Source organism: Ceratotherium simum, chromosome 35 (genome assembly GCF_057802395.1).
Source record: "Ceratotherium simum simum isolate JZ-2026a chromosome 35, ASM5780239v1, whole genome shotgun sequence".
NCBI lineage: Eukaryota > Metazoa > Chordata > Mammalia > Perissodactyla > Rhinocerotidae > Ceratotherium > Ceratotherium simum.
Genome location: NC_141934.1, coordinates 2790229 through 2809173, shown reverse-complemented (window position 1 = coordinate 2809173; position 18945 = coordinate 2790229). Strand labels below are relative to the sequence as shown.

General features: G+C 49.7%; 2 pseudogenes across 1 annotated transcript; one reads left to right on the top strand and one right to left on the bottom strand.

Moving 5' to 3' along the window:
• Window positions 1-18945, bottom strand: part of LOC101387609 (cationic amino acid transporter 4-like) — a 351414-nt pseudogene that overhangs the window by 216430 nt on the left and 116039 nt on the right.
• LOC101387352 (cationic amino acid transporter 4-like) lies at window positions 4259-17794 on the top strand (annotated as a pseudogene). The gene is made up of 5 exons (XR_015549904.1): window positions 4259-4330; window positions 14834-15839; window positions 16282-16869; window positions 17129-17237; window positions 17337-17794. The product of XR_015549904.1 is annotated as a cationic amino acid transporter 4-like (transcript).

Below are 18945 nucleotides of genomic sequence, written 5' to 3'. Positions count from 1 at the left end.
CGCCTTCTTGTTTTGGCCAATTTGAATAAATCTTTCTCGATCTCCAAGCACCAATGTCTCAGTGGTTAACTTATTGCACATCAGGCATAAGAACTTGAGATTAAGAAGTTTGGCGTCATAGGTACCATACTTGGTTCCAGGGGAGGCTGGTCCATGAAACTGAGATCACTTCAGGTCCCTCTTTCTGACACCATATATGTTAACCTAAAAGTACAGAGCCAAAATGAGAGACAGAGAGGCATTTATTGGGGATCAGAGAATTGCAATTCAGGGAGCACAGATTCAGGTAGAAACACAAATAGTGTCCTGCTAGGGAGTGAAAGCGGCTTTTAAAGGCAAAGAAAGAAGGATTGCATTACAAAGAATGTTAATTGGGGTTGGCAGCAGAAAGCTAATCTTGGCTAAAAACAATTGATAGCTAAGGCTAGCTAGAGGGAGGCACAAGTCCATCACTGTGAGGAGCTGCAGTTTCTTGCAACATTACTCAGTTCAGAAGTTTATGTTCTGCCTGATGAGGACGTGCATGAGACCCATTTCCCTCATGGCTTCCCAGCTCCATTTTAAAGCCCTTAGACATAAATGACTCTGTTTTGTTTCACATTTCACAACCTCAGTCAGGTAATGCACAAGGGGCCAGCTTGGGGGAAACACTGATCTCTCGACTTCTTACTCTGTTCCTCTGTTTACCAGGCTTCATCTCTGTCGGGCACTCAGCCCTTCCTGCCCCTGGAGTTCTTTCTCAGAAACAGTTTGGTGCTTTATCTTTAATTTTGATAACAACTTTATTCACTTACCATAATACGCACCAACTGAAAATGTACACTTCAGTGGGTTCTAGTATATCCACAGAATTGTGCAACCATCACCACTATCTAACTTCAGAATATTTTAATCACCCCAAAAGAAACTCTGTACCCATTAGCAGTCACTTCCCATTCCCCTCTCCCCCCATCCTCTGGCAACTGTCACCCAGAGAAGTCCCTAAAACATTTTCCACATCTAATGCTTTGTTTTAAGTTGTGCTTGCTTATAGAAACCAAGGCAGAACACTGCCAGATGGCCAATCCACAGGACTGATCCAAACCAGAGAGGTCCAAGATGGTGATGGGGTGCCATATGCAAAAGGAAACGTGTGCAAAAGGAGCAGTGACCAAGAAAGGAAGATTTGCACGTGCCCCAAATGCCCCCCCCGAGTGATGATGAGGTAACCCCCCTTCACATCCCATAAGAACCTTGCTCCCCTTCCCTTCAGGGAGAAGGTGGTTTAGAGCACGATCTCTGCCTCCTCCCTTCATTGATTGAGTTGTTTCTACTCTGCTGTACCGAACCTGGTCTCATTCTATTAGTATGAGAAGCTCTGGGCAAAAGGACCCACTTGTGGGTCACAGGTCCCTTATGGCTCAGTAACACAACCACTAATCTACTCTCTATCTCTATAAATTTGCCTATTCTGGACATTTCATGTCAATGAAATCATAGAATATGTGTTTTTTTGTACCTGGCTTCTTTCACTTAGCATAATGGTCTCAAGATTCATCCATGTTGTATCACCACTTTATTCATTTTATGGACAAATACTATTTCATCGTATGGATATTTCACATTTTATTTCTCCATCATTAGTTATTGGACATTTGGATTGCTTCCACTTTGGGGCTGAGTAATGCCGCTATGAAAATCCACATACAAGTTTTTGGGTGGAGACGTGTTTTCATGTCTTGGGTATATACCTAGGGACAGAATGGCTGGATCATACAGTAACTTTATGTTTGGCTTTTTTTTTTTTTTTTTTTTGGTGAGGAAGATCAGCCCTGAGCTAACATCCGTGCTAATCCTCTTTTTTGCTGAGGAAGACCGGCTCTGAGCTAACATCTATTGCCAATCCTTCTCCTTTTTTTTCCCCAAAGCCCCAGTAGATAGTTGTATGTCATAGTTGCACATCCTTCTAATTGCTGTATGTGGGACGTGGCCTCAGCATGGCTGGACAAGCGGTGTGTTGGTGCGCACCCGGGATCCAAACCCGGGCCGCCAGTAGTGGAGCGTGTGCACTTAACCGCTAAGCCACGGGCCGGCCCCATTATGTTTGGCATTTTAAGGAACTGCACAATGATTTTCTAAAACAGCTGCACCATCTTACATTCCCACCAGCAGTGTATGAGGGTTCCAATTACTCCACATCATCTTCAACACTTGTTCTTATCTGAATTTTACCCTAGCCATCTTAGGGTGTGCACTGCACTGTGGTTTTGATTAGCATTTCCCTAATGACTATTGATGTCAAGAATCTTTCTATGTGCTTATTGGACATTTGTATATCTTCTTTGTGTTGCTGCACAAAATTGGGGTTTTCTTGCCTGATGTGCTAAACAAGCCAATTAAATACAGCATCAGTCTTTGGGAAAGAAATCACCTTTATACTGTGAGATCGATCTGCAGGGAGACAGGGGGCATGTGCCCTCAGATCTATCTCCCTGATTCAGGATTTGGGGCAAAATTTAAGAGGTTAGGGAGAACAGGCTGGCACGTGGAAATGCTCCTGGGACAGGTTTTGATTAGTGGGCTTCCTGCATCTATGATGAGGTTCTAATCATTTATGACAGGGTTCTAAACTTTTATGATACGGCTCTAAACATTTATGATGAGGTGGGGAAGGAATTTTAACACCGGATCTTCCTGAATGAGGGACCCCTCACTTCTGATCAAAGCCCGACTTTTTAAGTTCTGGTCATGTCCTGGTTCTTTGGTTCCATGGGGAGGAGACTATTTGGTTCTGTGGTCTTTTCAGGTCAAGATTTCTTCTTCCGTGCATGCTCTGGCTATGTGACTTTGTAAATTTTCTGAAAGACAATTCTTAATTACTCCATTGATAAGGAATGGGGTCAGTTGAACTGCTCCTGTAGAGCCCACAGTTACATTTGGAGAAATGTCTACTCAGATCCTTTGCCTATTTTTAAATTGGGCTAATTATTTTTTTATTGTTGAGTTGTAAGAGTTTTTAATGTATTCTGGATACAATTCCCTTATCAGATATATGATTTGCAAATATTTTCTCTCACTCTGTGGATTATTCTCTTTTCAAATTCTTGATGGTATCCTTTAAAGCACACAAGTTTTTAATTTTGATGAAGTCCAATTGATCTATATTTTTCTTAGGTTGCTTGAACTTTTGGTGTCATATTTATGGAAAACAATGGGAAGAGGGTGAAATGGGTAGAGGGGGTCAATTATATGGTGATGGATGGAAACTACACTTTTGGTTGTAACCACACTGTAGTGTACAGAAGTGTCAAGTTATAATGTTGTACATCTAAAACTGTCACCCAGAGAATTCTCTAAAACATTTTGCATGTCTAATGCTTTGTTTTTAAGTTGTTCTTGATTATAGGAACCAAGGGAGAATATTGCCAGATGGCCAAACCACAGAACCGGTCCAAACCAGAAAGGTCCAAGATGATGATGGGGTTCCATGCACAAAAGGAAATGTGTGCAAAAGGTGCTTTGTGCAAGAAGGGAAGATCTGCACATGCCCCCAATGCCCCCGCCCGAGCGATGATGCAGAGACCCCTCACCCTTCACATCCCATAAGAATCCTGCTCACCTTCCCTTCAGGGAGAAGGTGCTGTAGAGCAGGAGCTCTGCCTCCTCCCTTCATTGATCAATGAATAAAGTTTCTGCTCTGCTATTTCAAACCCAGTCTCCTTCTATTGGCATGAGTGGCTCCAGGCAAAGGGACCCACTTTGGGTCACTGGTACTTTAGGGCTTCATAACAAAAGCTGTACAATGTTATAAACCAACGTTACCTCAATAAAAGTTAAAACTAAAAGAAAGACAGACAGAAACCATTGCCTACTCCACAGTCATGAAGATTTCCTCCTATGTTCTCTTCTTAGAGTTTGCTGGAGTTTAGCTAAACTACTCCACAGCATTGCTGCCTCGGCATCCATTTTGTTTGGCCAAGACGTCTGCAGGGGTCTTGAAGTGACACTAGCCCTTCCAGAGTGCATGCCCTGGATAACCACCCACAGAGCCACAGGTCAATGTAAGTTCCTGATATGACTCACACAAGGCCCTCGTGAGAAGCATTCTCCCCGCCTCCCAGGGCCTTGCCCTCTGTGCCCCTTAGATAAGACCCCTGTGAAGCTTACCAAAACCTTGCTTTTTTTGTTTTCAATTGACCAATCCAGACTTAGCCTGGGAACCTCAAAGTCATCTGCCTGTGGATCCCAATGAAGGCATATGCCCCAGGTCCTGCCCTGCTCTCTGCCTGCACTCTGCCTTAACCTCCCTGTGTGGCCCCTCAAGGTGTGCTGTGGACCTTCTCCAGGACCTGTGAGTAACAAACTTCTCTATTTCAATTCCTTTGTGGTCTCTTGTTGAACTCAGGCTCACCATCCAATACCCCCAGGGCTCTACTTAAAAATTGTTAATTTGACAAAGTCATGACACCTATTACAGGCATACCTCATTTTGTTGCACTTTGCAGAAATTGCATTTTTTACAAATTGAAGGAGTAGGGGAAGAGGGAGAATAACCCCCTTTTCCCTTTCTGGTTCTTATGGCTGGTCAAAGAATCAGAAATGACATAAGGCAGGTTAGCAGGAGAAAATCAAACACAGTTTAATCCATGTATATGGGGAATTCACATAAGCATGAAGAATTCCAAGGACAGTCAGGCAAAATGAGGTATATATATCCTTCTGGACTAAGGAGAGGGAGATAGAGGTCTGAGACTTCAAAGGGGGAGAAGGCAATTTACAGGAAGAAGAAAAGAGTTCATACTTGGTAAACAAATGTTTGCATTGTCCCATCTATAGACAATGGGACCCAAAAGAGATATTTTGATAAAATGGCCCTTGCTAGATGCCTTCCTGCCTACCACACCTAGAATTATCTATGGTAAGAGCTCCTTCCACAGACAGGTCCTTCTACCTTAAATTCTTTTAGGCAATTTGGGAGAAGGTCAAATGTTATTTCAGAGTCTTCTCAGCCTTGATTGTCTTCAGCTCAAAATAATCCACATACCAGAGTGGCACATCTTGGGGCAGCCTGCCCTAAACCCCATCAGTTCCCTCCCCTGAAACTTCCTTGAAGTTTCACATATTAAAAGCTGATCTGGTGAGAGTGGAGAGAGAAAATGAGTTAGTAGGCAAATGGTAAGAAATCTGCAAAGGGAGGAAATAACATAGATTAGAATGAGGATGAACAAGCAAAAAAGAAGGGTTGGAGCACATCTCCTCACACCCCATTAAACTAGTTCCCCAATCCTGGGAATAAGTCAGCTCAATAAAATGGGTGAGCTTGGTTTATCTGATGGAAAACGTGAATCTTCTCCTTTAACTGATGCGAATTAGACACTACTTGTCCTGTTTGGTTCACACAAAAGCAACCTTTTTCACTGATGATTGCACAAGCTCCTCCTTGCTGGGCAGTCAGTGCGCACAGAGCAGGTCGATTGTGGAGGACCACAGAGGCCAGGCTGATAATCTCTGACTGGAGTATTTTAACAGTTTGCATGGTGGTGTTGAACTCTTTGTTCCATTACCACGGAGAGGTTTAAGATCCCCTTTTCCAACTGATAATTTCCAAGGCTGGGGAATAAGACACTCAATGCTGAAAAGAACTTCAAGTTGTCATACACAAGCAGATTCTCTACGATTTCTCAACTGGCATGTTTATGTGGCACAACCTTATGAACAAAGGGACCCAAGTTTGCAATGTGGCTGGAATTTAGGGTGGAGTATCTGGTGACAGCAGGGCCAGGTACCCAAGTCCACGTCATTCTGGACTCTGACCAATTAGGTGGGGACTCTTCCTATACTTTGTAGCCACATAAAATAAAAAGACCAGTGTGGTTTACAGACAAGGTTAGAGCTGACCGTGTACTTGCCAGGGTCTGGAGTATTCCATGATCTTTGCCACTGGTACTGTTAGTGCCTAAGCATCTCCATTTTCCACGTGCTCCTGTCAACCTGGGAGAGCAGAATAGATTGCAGAATAGCTGGTACAGGAGGCCTGCACTCTGACTTGGCAGCTATAAAGCCTGGTCCTGTCACCTGACCAAGTGAGTTCAGAGTTTTGATCCACCCATATATAGTTTGTGGTTTGGGGCAGCTTAAACATGCGGGCAGCTGCATGTTGCCCAAGTTGTACAAGTGTGACTTGTAAGCCATCCAGAACATTTGATGATTTGGCAAATGTTTGTGTCAAAGGGAAGAGTGTTAGAGTCACTTACAATTTCCTTGAGAGGTTAGAAGCTGCCACCTGTGGGATCAAACCATAGAGTTTGATAGCAATATTGTCCTGGAATGCCACCCAGGAAAAGTCCAGTGTTTACCTTCAATAAAAAGGAAAAATTTTCAGCTATTGTCTTTATCTGGGCAAGGGACAGTCCTTGAGCTTCTATAGAGGCTGTCTGGGGCCCAAGTGACTCACCAGGAGAAGAGGCAGAGTGATATTTTCCTTGTTGTGGATACCATACCCTGTTGTTCATCCATCTTCCGTACTTAGTCCACCAGGTGTTCACATCAGCAGGAGCAGAGACTAGTTCAAGTTCTTTTGTGCTCTCTAGCTGTTGACATAACCAACAGTCAGACTGATTAGCTATCATGGCCAGGGTTTGGTAAACTGGCATAGGGGGTGTCTGTTCTGTGCTCAATCTGTTGAGAAAGAGGGTTAGTAAGAGCAAGACACACATTGGAAGAGAGCCCATAGTGGAAACTTAGAGAGGGGAGGTAAGACAGATAGAGACCAGCACTCCCCAGTGAGTTTCCTAATACATGATTAAAAGGAAAACATATGTTTGTTAATAGGAAAAGGGTTGTTTGTGAGTGTGAGTGTGTGTGTGTGTGTGTGTGTGTGTGTGTGTAGAGAGAGAGAGTTTTAAAAGCAAGGGAGGAAAATAGGCGAAAGTGAGGTTTCTTGATCCATGATCTTGGGAAAAGCTGTCTACTTTGTGAGGCCAGCTATTTCTGGGGCCTGGGAATAGGCCCCAGAAATCCTTAGTTTAAGGTCATCTGTGGGGATTATCTCCCTGGTGTCTTGGGAGTAATGTTCTGGATCTACTTTGGCATGCTTGCATGGATCCAGGAAGATTTTTTCTTTATTTTGATGGCAGTGTAGGTGGTCAGTAGGACTTCATAAGGTCCTTCCCAGGGAGATGAAAATCTGTTTTTTCTTCTAAAGACCTGGATGTACACACGATCTCCTGGTCCAAAGGGACAGCAAGCTTTGTCAGAACATGGGGGCCACACCCCTCTTACCTGTTGACCATATGCTTCAAGTAGACTAGTTAATTTTTGTCTATAGCTAGTCATAGCATCAAATCATTCACTTAAGTTCTAATAATATTCACCTAATCCAGGAATGGAAGGTTTAGAGATGTTAGTAGACATCAGGTATCAAAAACTGTTTCAAAAGTAGTCAATCCATGTCTCCTATTTGGAGTATTCTAGATCTTTATAAGGGCCAAGGGCAGAGCTTCTTGCCATTTGGTCCAGTTTCTTGACAGACCTTTCCCAAAGTCCTTTTGATGTCTAGATTTTTATGTTCCACTTGCCCTGATGACTGAGGGTGATACAGGGAATGAAATTTCAATGAGTACCCAGAGTTTCTGCAAGCAAGTGGTTTATCTCTGCTGTAAAATGAGCTCCTTGGTCTGATGCAATCCATAAAGGAATGCCAAAACAAGGAATAACCTCATTCATTAATTTCTTTACCACTGTTGTGGCATCTGCACGTCTAGTCAGATAGCATTCGGTCCATCCACTCACCATGCAGATGATAACCAAGCAGTGAGAATAGCCTAAAGCCGGGGGCTTTTGGCTATAAAGTGCATTTGGAGTGCCGCAAAGGGCAGTGTGGGCCTGGGAGGGCTTCCTGGGGTACACTGATTTCTCCCAGAAACTTGGTAAGATTTGCAAGTCGTGCACTGGGAAGTAATTGGGTCAGAAATTTTGTGGATGCCAAGGCAAACCAATTGTCTTTTATTTCCTTAACTATCCCCTGTCTGCACATCTGTCCCATTTGGTGGGAGACAAGTACAAGCCAAAAAGTCAAAAGAAAAGGAGCTACAGGAAGTCCTTTGGCCCAGTGTCGAATCCATCTGATCATTGTTTGGGGACCTTTTGTGTCCAATTGTCTTTTTGAGATTGTGGGGCATTAGCCTGAGAGTTAATAATATCAGTCAGGGATAAAAGCAGGTTTAAAAATTGGGTGGAGAAAGGACAAGGGGGTCCATGGTGAGCTGCATATGTAGCAGCTCTGTCAGCCTGTCGTTTCCTGAAGATACGACATCAGTCTCCTGAGCGTGGCTTGAGCAGTGAACAATGGCAATTTGAGAAGGGAGATGAGTAGTTCGTAATAGAGCAGCAATTAAGTATCTGTTAGCAATAGAGGTTCCTGCAGAAGTTAAGAATCCAGGGAATTGGGGCTGGCCCTGTGGCGTAGCAGTTAAGTGCGTGCGCTCCGCTGCTGGCGGCCCGGGGTTTGGATCCCGGGCGTGCACCGATGCACCGCTTGTCAGGCCGTGCTGTGGCGGTGTCCCATATAAAGTGGAGGAAGACCAGCTAGCCCAGGGCCAGTCTTCCTCAGCAAAAAGAGGAGGATTGGCATGGATGTTAGCTCAGGGCTGATCTTCCTCACAAAAAAAAAAAAAAGAATCCAGGGAATTTCCAGATTGTGCCAACAGCATGGCAGACTCCAAAAGCATATCTGGAGTCAGTGTAGAGAGTGGCAGTTTCCCCTTGCTCATGTGCAGGCTCTAGTAAGAGCAGCTTGGGCTGATTTCACAGTGGGCAAAGAACAAGCTTCAAGCATTTCAGGGGGGTAAACTGCGGCATAACCAGTTATTACGTTTCCCCAGAAATTCCACTTACAGGAGCCATCACGATACAGAAGTCCGTCTGGAGTGTCTAAAGGGATGTCTGAGAGACCCTCTTGTGGCTTTGAGACCATTTCTGTAGCTGCAGGGCAAACAGTGGGATGGAGTGGGCCTCTTTGTCAGCAGAGAGGGGTCATAAGGAGGCTGATGCAAAGTGTTACAAGGATGTAAGATGATGGGAGGGTTAGTTCAAAGAGCCTGCTCATAGGTGGTCTGTCACCCTGTAGAGAGGTGTGGTGCCCTGTGAACTTGCAAAATAACAGACAGAGCATGGGGCACATAGAGATGAATGGGAGAGCCTAATGTTAGAGTACTGGCTTTGTCAGTCAGGGTGGCAGCTGTGGCCGCTGCACAGAAGCATGGGGACATACCTGATGCCACAAGGTCTAGTTGGCATGGGAAATATGCTATAGGACATATCTGAGTGGCAAAAGACTGTCCTAGAATGCCTGCAGCAATTCCATTATTTCCGTGGCAGTATAGATGAAAAGGTTTGTCGAAATTAGGTGAGCTGAGAGCTGGGAGTGTGAACAAAGCTAATTTTAAGGCTTCAAAGAAGTTTAATGGCTCTGAAGGCCAGGAAATAGGCTTTGGGGTGATATCTGGGAAAAGGGGATACAGAGGTTTAGCAAGGGCTGCAGAATTAGGAAGCCACTGGGGCAGTAACCAGCTGCCCCTAGAAATTTACACAGCTGTTTTTTTCATTTTGGGGAGAAAGATGGACACAATGGACTCAAGGTGTTTGGGTCAGCTTTTGAATGCCTTGAGACAGCTCATGTCCTCAGTAGGCACCAGTCATTTGCACCCACTGAAGTGTAGATCTGGAGGGTTTATGGCCTCGAGCAGCTCGTGCCTTCAGGAGAACAAGGGAGTCTGTAAGGGCTCCCTGTTTAGTTTGATCACAGAGTAGCAGGTCATCCTCATATTGAACAGGAGCGGAGCCTGAGTAAAGTCTACAGAATCCAAGTCGGCTGTAAGGATTTGGGAAAACATGGAGGAGGACTCACAATATCCCTGAGGTAGGCGAGTCCATGTAAATTGCCTCCCTTTAAATGTAAATGCAAAAAGAACTTGTGAGTCAGGGTGCGAAGGGATTGAAAAGAAAGCTGAGGAAGGGTCAGCTCCTGTCACCCAGGCTGCACCTGCAGGAACTGAGGTCAGGACGAAGGCTGGATGAGGGACCAGGGATGCCAAGGAAACAGAAAACACTTTGTCTCTGAGGTCTTGTACAAATTGATAGATTTTGTTCCCCTCTGAGTCTCACTTGCCTTCTTTTTTCACTGGCAAGATTGGAGAATTACAGGGTGAGGAAGTCAAAACTAGTGCACCCTGTTGTGAAAGAGAGTCTGTTATAGATTCAATTCCTCCCTCTGCATCTCTGGAGAGTGGGTATGGGGCTACTGATGGACACGGTTCATTCTTTTTCCAAGTAATGTGCACGGGTTCTGCACTCAGTAACAACCTCACTTGCATGTGTAGCCAGAGACTAATGGGGACATCCTTTAAAGAATCAGCCTCTTCAGAAAAATTTAAATCAGGATGAGTTTCTAGCAAGGAAAGTAGGAGACTTGGGGTTTGGTCTGAGGGCAGGGAAATCAAAATGCCTTTCTCATTACAATTTCTGGTTGCCTTAAATGTACATAACAAACCTCTGCCAAAAAGGTTTGCTGGTGAACAGTGGGAGACTAGAAAGGAAGGAAGAGTGTCAAGGGGCCTAAAGATATTGGAGTGGGCAGAGATATCGGCCATGAAATCGGTTGCCCAGAGACTCCAACAGCTTGAATAGAATCAGAGGTGACAGGTAGAGATAAATCCTCTGAAGGGTTAGTAGAGAAAGTCGCACCAGTGTCAATTAAGAAATCCAGTTCCTGATCCTCTACTTTAAGTTTAGTGGTTGGTTCAGGGGTGCAACTGAGGATCAGCTGACCCCATCATTTAGGGGAAAATGCCCCTCGAAAGGAGAAAAATAAGCCTTCTGGGGGTGCTGGGAGTAAGGGGGGCGTATCTTTTCAACTTTCCCTTCTCTTAAGAGCAGGACAATCTCTTTTCCAATGTCCTGGTTTCTTGTAAGACCTGCAAGTGTCTGGAGGTGAATGGCAAGGCCTCTGAGTGGGCTTTAACTTACTCTCAGAGTTACGTTTTTGCTTCTCTAAAGATTCAAGTTGTAAAGAGGGAGGAGTTGCTCTTAATTTTTTTTTCTTTTGCTTTCCTGCTGACTATTTTCAAAGAGCTGTGTAGCAGTCTCCATTATTACACTTAATGGCTGCCCTGACCAACCAACCACACTATTTTGAATTTGTTTTTTATATCAGGAAAAAAATTTCCTACTAAAGCAGAAATTAGGAGATTCCTGTGCTCTGGGGCTTCCGGGTTTAATGCAGTGTGCCTTTGATAAGTTTGTATGAAATGTTCAACAAAGGCTTTTGGATGTTCCCCCTCATTCTGAGGGCATAATTCAATTTTTGACCAATTAACTTTAGGAGGAAACACCTCTAAAATTGCTCCTATTAAACCCTAAATATCAGCCTCTAGCAGCACCACTTCCTGGTCATTTGCAGGAAGGCCTGGGAGAGGGTCTGGCCATCTATTTCCCCTATGTAAGAGGTTTCCTCCAGGGGGCACTCTGCATGATAACTATAGTGTAATCCTGGGCTGGAAGAATCCCCTTAGCAGCCAGTCAAGATCTCTGTGGGTGGGGTTATGAATAGCCACTAATCTTTCTAACTCCTCCCTAAATGTAGTAGTATCTTCTGACAATGGAGGCAGGAGAGTTTTATAATTTAACAGATCGGCTGCTGTCCAGGGGACATGAATTCTCTGCAGTGGAGGTCCAGGACACATCCACAGTGGACACTGGAGGAATGCCTGAAGCTGGCAGAGCCTGATGACAGAGCCCTGGAAAGTAGGAGGACTTAGGAGGGACAGCAAAGCCAGCCTTCCTGCCTCTCCTGGCTGCTTCTACCGAATCACTTCCTGGCTTTCAGCATTTACACAAGTGACCTGTATGCCCCTGGCTTGGAGGGCAGGCCTGAGTGCCCCTGTAAGTCTGCTAAAGAGAGGGAAGGGAAAATGGGCAGCTGAGTGCTGTTTGGAGAAGGTGGGGTTTTAGGATCTGAGGGAACTGGCTGAGGAGCTAAGTCTTGAGAGTGGGAGTTGAAACCAGGGTCCCAGAGATCCAACAGATCTTCTGGGGAGTCAGGGACAGGGAGGTGGGGATATAGGGGAGTATAGGAAGGAGGAGAAGGGGAATTTTCATTAAATTTGCATTTAATCTTTGTTCTAAGTCTAACTTCTGGTCTTTCATTTTAAGGGATTCTCTAAGGCTAGAGAATCCATTTATATTTCTTTTCAATTTGATCTTCCCATAAACACCAATAAGGCAGCTGCTTGTGATGAGAGCTCTGTAAAATAGTTTTCAAATATAGTTTTTCCAATTCAAAAGATCCATCGTCTGGCCATTGACGAGTAGGATCTCCATTTGTATATTTATTCTAAAATGACTCCATCCAATGTGCCTTTTTAAGGAAAGACCTGGAGGTGACTTTCTAGGCTTAAAGTAAATCTTTACCATGGATGCAGGAGGCGTCCCTGGGGAGGGCACTGATCATGTAGCCCCCATGATCCAAAATGTTCACTCCCCAAAACAGAGAAAGGAAAGAGTTTCATTACACAGGCGATAAGGATGGTGTAGTGAAAACGGTGTCTCTGGTCTCCCATGAGAACGAGGGATGCTTCTAGTCACAGACTCACTGATCTGTGACACTGGGCAGGCACTACTGGAATGGGATTTTTCCAGCACTAACAACCAAGGAAGGTTGAGGTGACAAAGGTTTATGGACTTGACCGTTTATGACAAACTCCCTGAGAGCTTGGCACAGCTGGACAGAGACTGCTCAGGACCCCAGTCTATTTGGCCACCAAGATGCGCTGTGAGAAATGCACCTTCCACATGGTGGAGACCAAGGAGAATCTTCTCACTGGTCACAAAGTCAAGTTCTCAGGATGTAGAAGAAGATGGAAAGGAAAACCTCATCCGTTTTTTGTTCTGGTTTCCCCCTATATGCACAATAACAGCTTTAGCTACACCTTGGGTTTCCTGGAGCCAAACTAACCTCTAAAACATCTCCTAGGAGGAATGTGCCACAGGGTTGGGGATTGTGTTTTACAGAGTACCTCACTGCATGGAAATTTTCTTGAGGTTGGTGGGGGACATGTTGTCATCTACCCCATTCCATGACCAACTTATCCTATCATGGGAGTCGTCTTCTCTTTTTTTTTTTGGTGGGGAAGATTGGCTCTGAGCTAACATCTGTGCCAGTATTTCTCTATTGTATATGGACCACCGTCACAGCATAGCTTGATGAGTGTTGTAGGTCCACGCCTGGGATCTGAACCCGCGAACAGCAACCTGGATTGCTAAAGTGGAGCACTTCGAATTTAACCACTATGCCACCAGGCCGGCCCCACAGGAGTCTTCTTGAGGCACCAAGTGCCCTAATGGCTCTTACCTGTTCCACCTGTGTCCAACAATACTGCAGCCTTTTAGCTTCCAACATATCCCTTAGCAACAGCTTTTACCTCATGTGCATATGAACCCACAGCAAAGTTTATCCAAATAGATGTCCTCCAGGCTTGACAGGTGCTCCTGGGCTAGGAGGGGCTGCCATTGGTGTCTGAGGGGCCCTAGGTGCCCCAGCTGGAGGGCTGGAGGTTGTCCCCAGGAGTCTGCTTGCCTTCTTTCAGGACACTGTCTGTAGCTAGAAGCTCAGAACAGCCAGCATGAGTTCTGCCAACTCACAGAATGCTCCCCAGAGCCAGGTAATCCCTTTTCAATGGTGAGAGTGGCTTCCTGCCATCCCATTGTCCCAGGAGGTCAGGGACTGCCCAGGGCCTCTCAGCCAGATTCATACCCTCCTCTTACCAGTCTCCCCTGACTCCCACAGCCCCCACACCTCCCAGTGTGGAGGGGCCTGGATGGTGCCCAGCTGGAGGAGTATGTGTGTTGGGATGAGGGGTCAAGGAGGGTGTCTACAGCAGTGGAAAGTGGGTGGGCTCCAGAGAGCCACTCCCAGACCTGGACCTTAACCTCCACCAGCCTCCTGAGGCCACCCCAGTGACCTGGGCTAGTCACTGGGCTTCCTCATCTGTGAACCGTGCACATTAATAGGGCCTCCCTAGAACCTGGGGAGCTCTGGTCTTGACTCCGTGAGGTGTGGGTAGGGTGGGCTGAGTGCCTGTGGGACCGTGAAGCGGGGCCAGTGCTGGATCTGGCGCCCAGGGCAGGGGGCTGGCCCTGCACACTGAAGGACAGTGATGGGGACAGCAGATGAGTTGCAGCAAGTCTTGCAGGGATGGACTCAGGCTGGAGAAGAGGCAAAGGCTCAGGCACCTGGGGACAAGGTGGCAGGGGAACTGGCTCCAGTGGCAGCCAGCAAAGTGGCAGCCTGGTGGGGTACAGGGCCTTGGCTTTGGCTGCAGGGCCCACTCCAGCAGGGGTGCACTGATATATGAGCCTGGTGGGGCAGGGGATGAGGGGATGAACCCCTCTGCCTTGAGGACAGGTGGCTGCCTGGGCATAGCCAGTGCCACAGAGTTGCTCCTATTCTGGGTCCTGGAGGCCGGGCCCAGTTCTTGGGAAGCCTTGGGTTTCCACCCTGCTCTCAGATCCCATATAACCAAGCAGTTCCCAGCCAGGCTCCCTGGGGCCGCCCCCTCCACACCCTCAGGGCCCCTCCCAAACACACCCTCCTTTGCCCGGGAGGCAGGCTGAAGGAATCTACATGCTTCCCTGTGATCTCCTGTCCACCCTGCTGGCAGGCCCTGACCCTGCCTCATCCAGCCCTCTAGCTAGCCCATGGCTCCAGGCTTGGGTCCCCAGGGCAGGGTCAGAGAAAGGACTGAAAGCTGCCCAGGACCTGGCGGGGCAGCCCTTAACAGCCCTCTGGCCCTCATAGGTACTGGCGGCTGGCTTGGTGCTCCTTTCAGCTGCCCACCATGGCCCAGGGGCTGCCCAGCACCACCAGCCTGGCGCACTTCTGCCAGAAGCTGAACCAACTGAAGACACTGTAGGAGTCCACCAGGGAGACATCGCTGCAGCACCACCTGACCACACTGGTGTGGGTGGCACGGTGGGCTTGGGCCTCTACATGCTCATGGGCACCGTGGCCAAGGAGACGGCCGGGCCTGCAGTGGTCGTGTCCTTCAGTGTGGCTGCCGTGGCCTCCCTGCTGGCAGCCCTATGCTACACGGAGTTCGGGTCACATGTGCCCCACACAGGCTCCACCTACCTATTCACCTACATGTCTATGGGCGAGCCGTGGGCCTTCCTCATCAGCTGGAATGTGCTCCTAGAGTACCTCACTGGTGGTGCCGCTGTGGTCCGGGTCTGGAGCAGCTACCTGGATGCCATCTTCAGCCACCGTATCCACAGCTTCACCGAGGCCCATGTGGGCATCTGGAAGGTGCCCTTCCTGGCCCAGTACCCAGACTTCTTGGCTGCTGCCATCCTACGTTTGGTCTCCACATTCGTCTCCTGCGGAGGCTGCATCTCTTCCAGGCTCAGCCGCACCTTACCTGCCATCAGCCTGGTCGTCATCCTCTTCATCATCATCCTGGGGTGTGTCCTGGCCCGTCCACACAACTGGAGCGCTGAGGAGGGTGGCTTTGCACCCTTCGGCTTCTCTGGCATCATGACCGGTGCCGCCACCTGCTTCTACACCTTCATGGGCTTTCATGCCATTGCTGCCTCCAGCGAGGAGGCCCAGAACCCAAAGTGAGACGCACCTATGGCCATTGCCATCTCACTTGGCCTGGTGGCTGGTATATACATCCTCGTCTCCAGTGTGCTCACCCTCATGGTGCCCTGGCACAGCCTGCACCATGACTGGGCACTCGCTGATGCCTTCTACTGGTGGGGCTATAGCTGGGCGGGCTTCATCGTGGCGGCTGGCTCCATCTGCGGTAAGGGGCCCTTCTGGGCAAGATGGGAGGGGAGAGGGTGGTGAGGCCCTGCCCTAAGCCCCCCAGGGAGCACATCTCCATCTGGGACTGTGTTCCCAGTTGCATCATGGGCCCAGGAAGGGGCTAATGATTAGACTCTCCCCCTAGGCTTGTTGGGAGGGACCTACTCACCGCCCCTCCCAATTGTACACGGAATGTCAGCCCTGGGCACGTGCTTCCAGGGCCTTTCCTGGCAGAGGGACTCAGCCCTCATCAGATTCACCAGTGGGTCTGTCACCTAAACTGAGGTGTCCCATTCCTGGGTAGTAGGGGGAAATAATCCAGCACCCCACATACACTCAGGCTCACTCTGAGTGCCCAAACTCATGCCCCTGTTCCCAAGGGGCCACCCCTGCCCTGGCCTCTGGTGGGCCTGTCCACTATGCTGACCAGTCTCCCATAGCCATGACCACTGTCCTGCTCAACATGATCCTTTTCCTGCCACGCATGGTCTATGCCAAGGCCACCAATGGGCTCTTCTTCCAGGTGTTTGCCCACGTACACCCCTGGACGCAGGTGCCTGTGGTGGGCATCCTGGTGCTCTGGGTCCTCATGGCTTTCCTATCACTGCTGCTGGACATCCAGGTTCCAGTTCCACTTCATCCACACACTGCTGGACTACATCTTCGTGGTCACCAGCATCATTGTGCTACACTTCCAAAAGGCCCCTCCATCCAGTTCCCCTGGCTGAGTCAGCCCTGTGGGCACAGAGCAGGCCTCAGCCCCTGAGCCCAGGCAGCTGCGACCAGCCCTGAGGCCCTACCTCGGCTTCCTGGGGGGGTGCTGGCCTGGAGCCACTGTGGCTTGGGCACTTGGTGTCCTGGTGGCCTCGGCCATCACTCTGGACTGCGTGCTGGTCTTCGGGGACTCGGCCCTGCACCTCCCGCTCTGGGGCTACACCCTGCTGCTCCTGCTCAGCTCCGTCATGTTTCTGCTCAGTCTCCTCGTCATGGGGGCCCACCAGCAACAGCGCCGGCAGGACACCTTCCAGGTACTTCCTCCAGCCAATCCCCTTCACTCTCAGCCCAGCCAGCTCCCCTCGCCCCTTCCTCCTCTGCCGTGGCAGGGTGCACCAGGGCTCACAGGGCGGGGGAGGCCAGTCCCCCATCCCCCTCTTTCTGCATGGCGAGTGGGCCCTTGTCTCCAGAATCTCCAGAGGTGGAGAAAGGCTCTGAGGACTCCCAAGAAATCAGGCCCTGGGCCAGCAGACCTTCCCACAGCCCAGCCCAGCCCTGCCCTTGTTCCCACAGATCCCCATGGTGCCCCTGACTCCAGCCCTGAGTATCCTCCTCAACATCTTCCTCATGCTGCACCTGAGCTCCCTGGCCTGGCTGCGCTTCTCCATCTGGATGCTGATCGGTGAGTGGGGACCAGGCTGGGACCCGGGTGGGCTGCAGGAGGAGGGCAAGCAGGGAAGCAGGGCTGGGACCTGCTCTTCAGCTTGTGTCCTCCTTGCAGGACTCGCAGTGTATTTTGGCTACGGCATCTGGCACAACAAGGAGGACCAGCGGGAGTGGCCGGGGTTGACTGCCCCATGCAGCAGGCTGGAGGAGACGGTGCAGGCCCTGCAGCCCCTCAGCCAGACACCGGCCCAGAAGCCCGGACACGCAGAGCAGCCCGCCAGTCCATGAGGACCGCTGGGGGCCTGCCTGCCCTCCCGACCTCCTCAAGGGACCAGAGGGACTGTCAGCCCCTTCTATCAGGGGCAGCTTGGATTTGCAGGCCCACCAATGCCATGGGGTCCTCAGGACCTTAGCCCAGGTGCCGAGCTTCAAGTACTTGGGAGGGGGCTGTGGCCAGCACTGGTGTGGTAGAGTCTTTGCCCAGTGCCTTCCAGTTTATGACCGACTCCAGCTACCTGGGCAGGTGGAGAAGGGCGGGCAGGGAAGAGGGCCCCAGTCCCAGGGATCCACAATAATAACATGTGGCCTGCTGCCGTGTGCACCCCGGTGTTATTTCTGGTACTGAGTCCTCACCTGTCCCCAGGAACCAGGCGATTGTCCTCAATCCACAGCAAAGTTGCCGAGATTCTGTAAGGGAGAAGCCCCAGCCCTGGGACATCCCTGAGTCAGGGATGGGTCATGGGGTCCTGCCCTCAGGCCAGCGCCTTCTGCCCAGCTCAGAGGGGAGCTCCACACACCAGGCACAGAGGAGTCCATGACAGTGTGGGGTCAGGCTCACACCCAGGGTCCCTACATGTCCCCTCGGGGGTGGATACAGAGACCAGAGCCTGGACCTCAAGGAGGCCGCCTAGAAAGGGCAGTGGAGTTCCGGGGTTCCCTCCATTTCCCAGGGCTCCCAGAGAGCAGGGCATCTGCCTGAGGCCCTAGGATATAGAGACCCACCTGCTGGGGTACACATATCTCTCAGGCACAGGCCCATGTGGCCCACACGGCTCCCCTGGGGGTGCACACCCACGTGCAGACTGAGGCAACAGCTGTTTCCAAGCTCAGGGCTGCCCCCAGCTCCCCAGCTGCCTCTCCCCCTGCCCCTCAGGGCTTTGTGATAAAGGCTCGGGATGGGACACACGCGTGCAGGTGGGGACACAAGCGCCTGAGCCTCTCCAGGTACCTTCCACCCCACAGTGGGGCCACAGTCCTTGGGGGTCCCCAGGCCCACCCTGCACCCCTACTGGTCTCCCCAAGGCCATGCTACGGCTGCCATAGATGCCTCCCCCTCCCCTGGAAGGGGTGCCTGGAAGGACCACACAGCAAGCTTCTGGCTCTGGCAGCTTTACTCCTCGGCTCTCTGCAGCCCTGACCTCAGCTTTCTCTGGGCCCCAAGGACAACCAGGTACCCGTGACCCCGCTCCAATGACCAGGCTCAGGGCCGTGTTCTCTCACCCTGGCCCTTCTGAACCCACCTCCCACGGACACGGCTCTGGGGATTGAGAGGAGCAGGGACCCCAAGGCTTTGCTGAGGCTCCAGGTGCCAGATGATTCCAGATGCTGCCAAGCCTGAGCCCCAGCCCTGGCCCTCCCCAACCTGGCCCATGTTGCTCCACCAGCAAGCTGCCAGCATGTCCCTCGTCACCAGGGACTCGTGAGAAGGCAGCCCCTTGTATCCC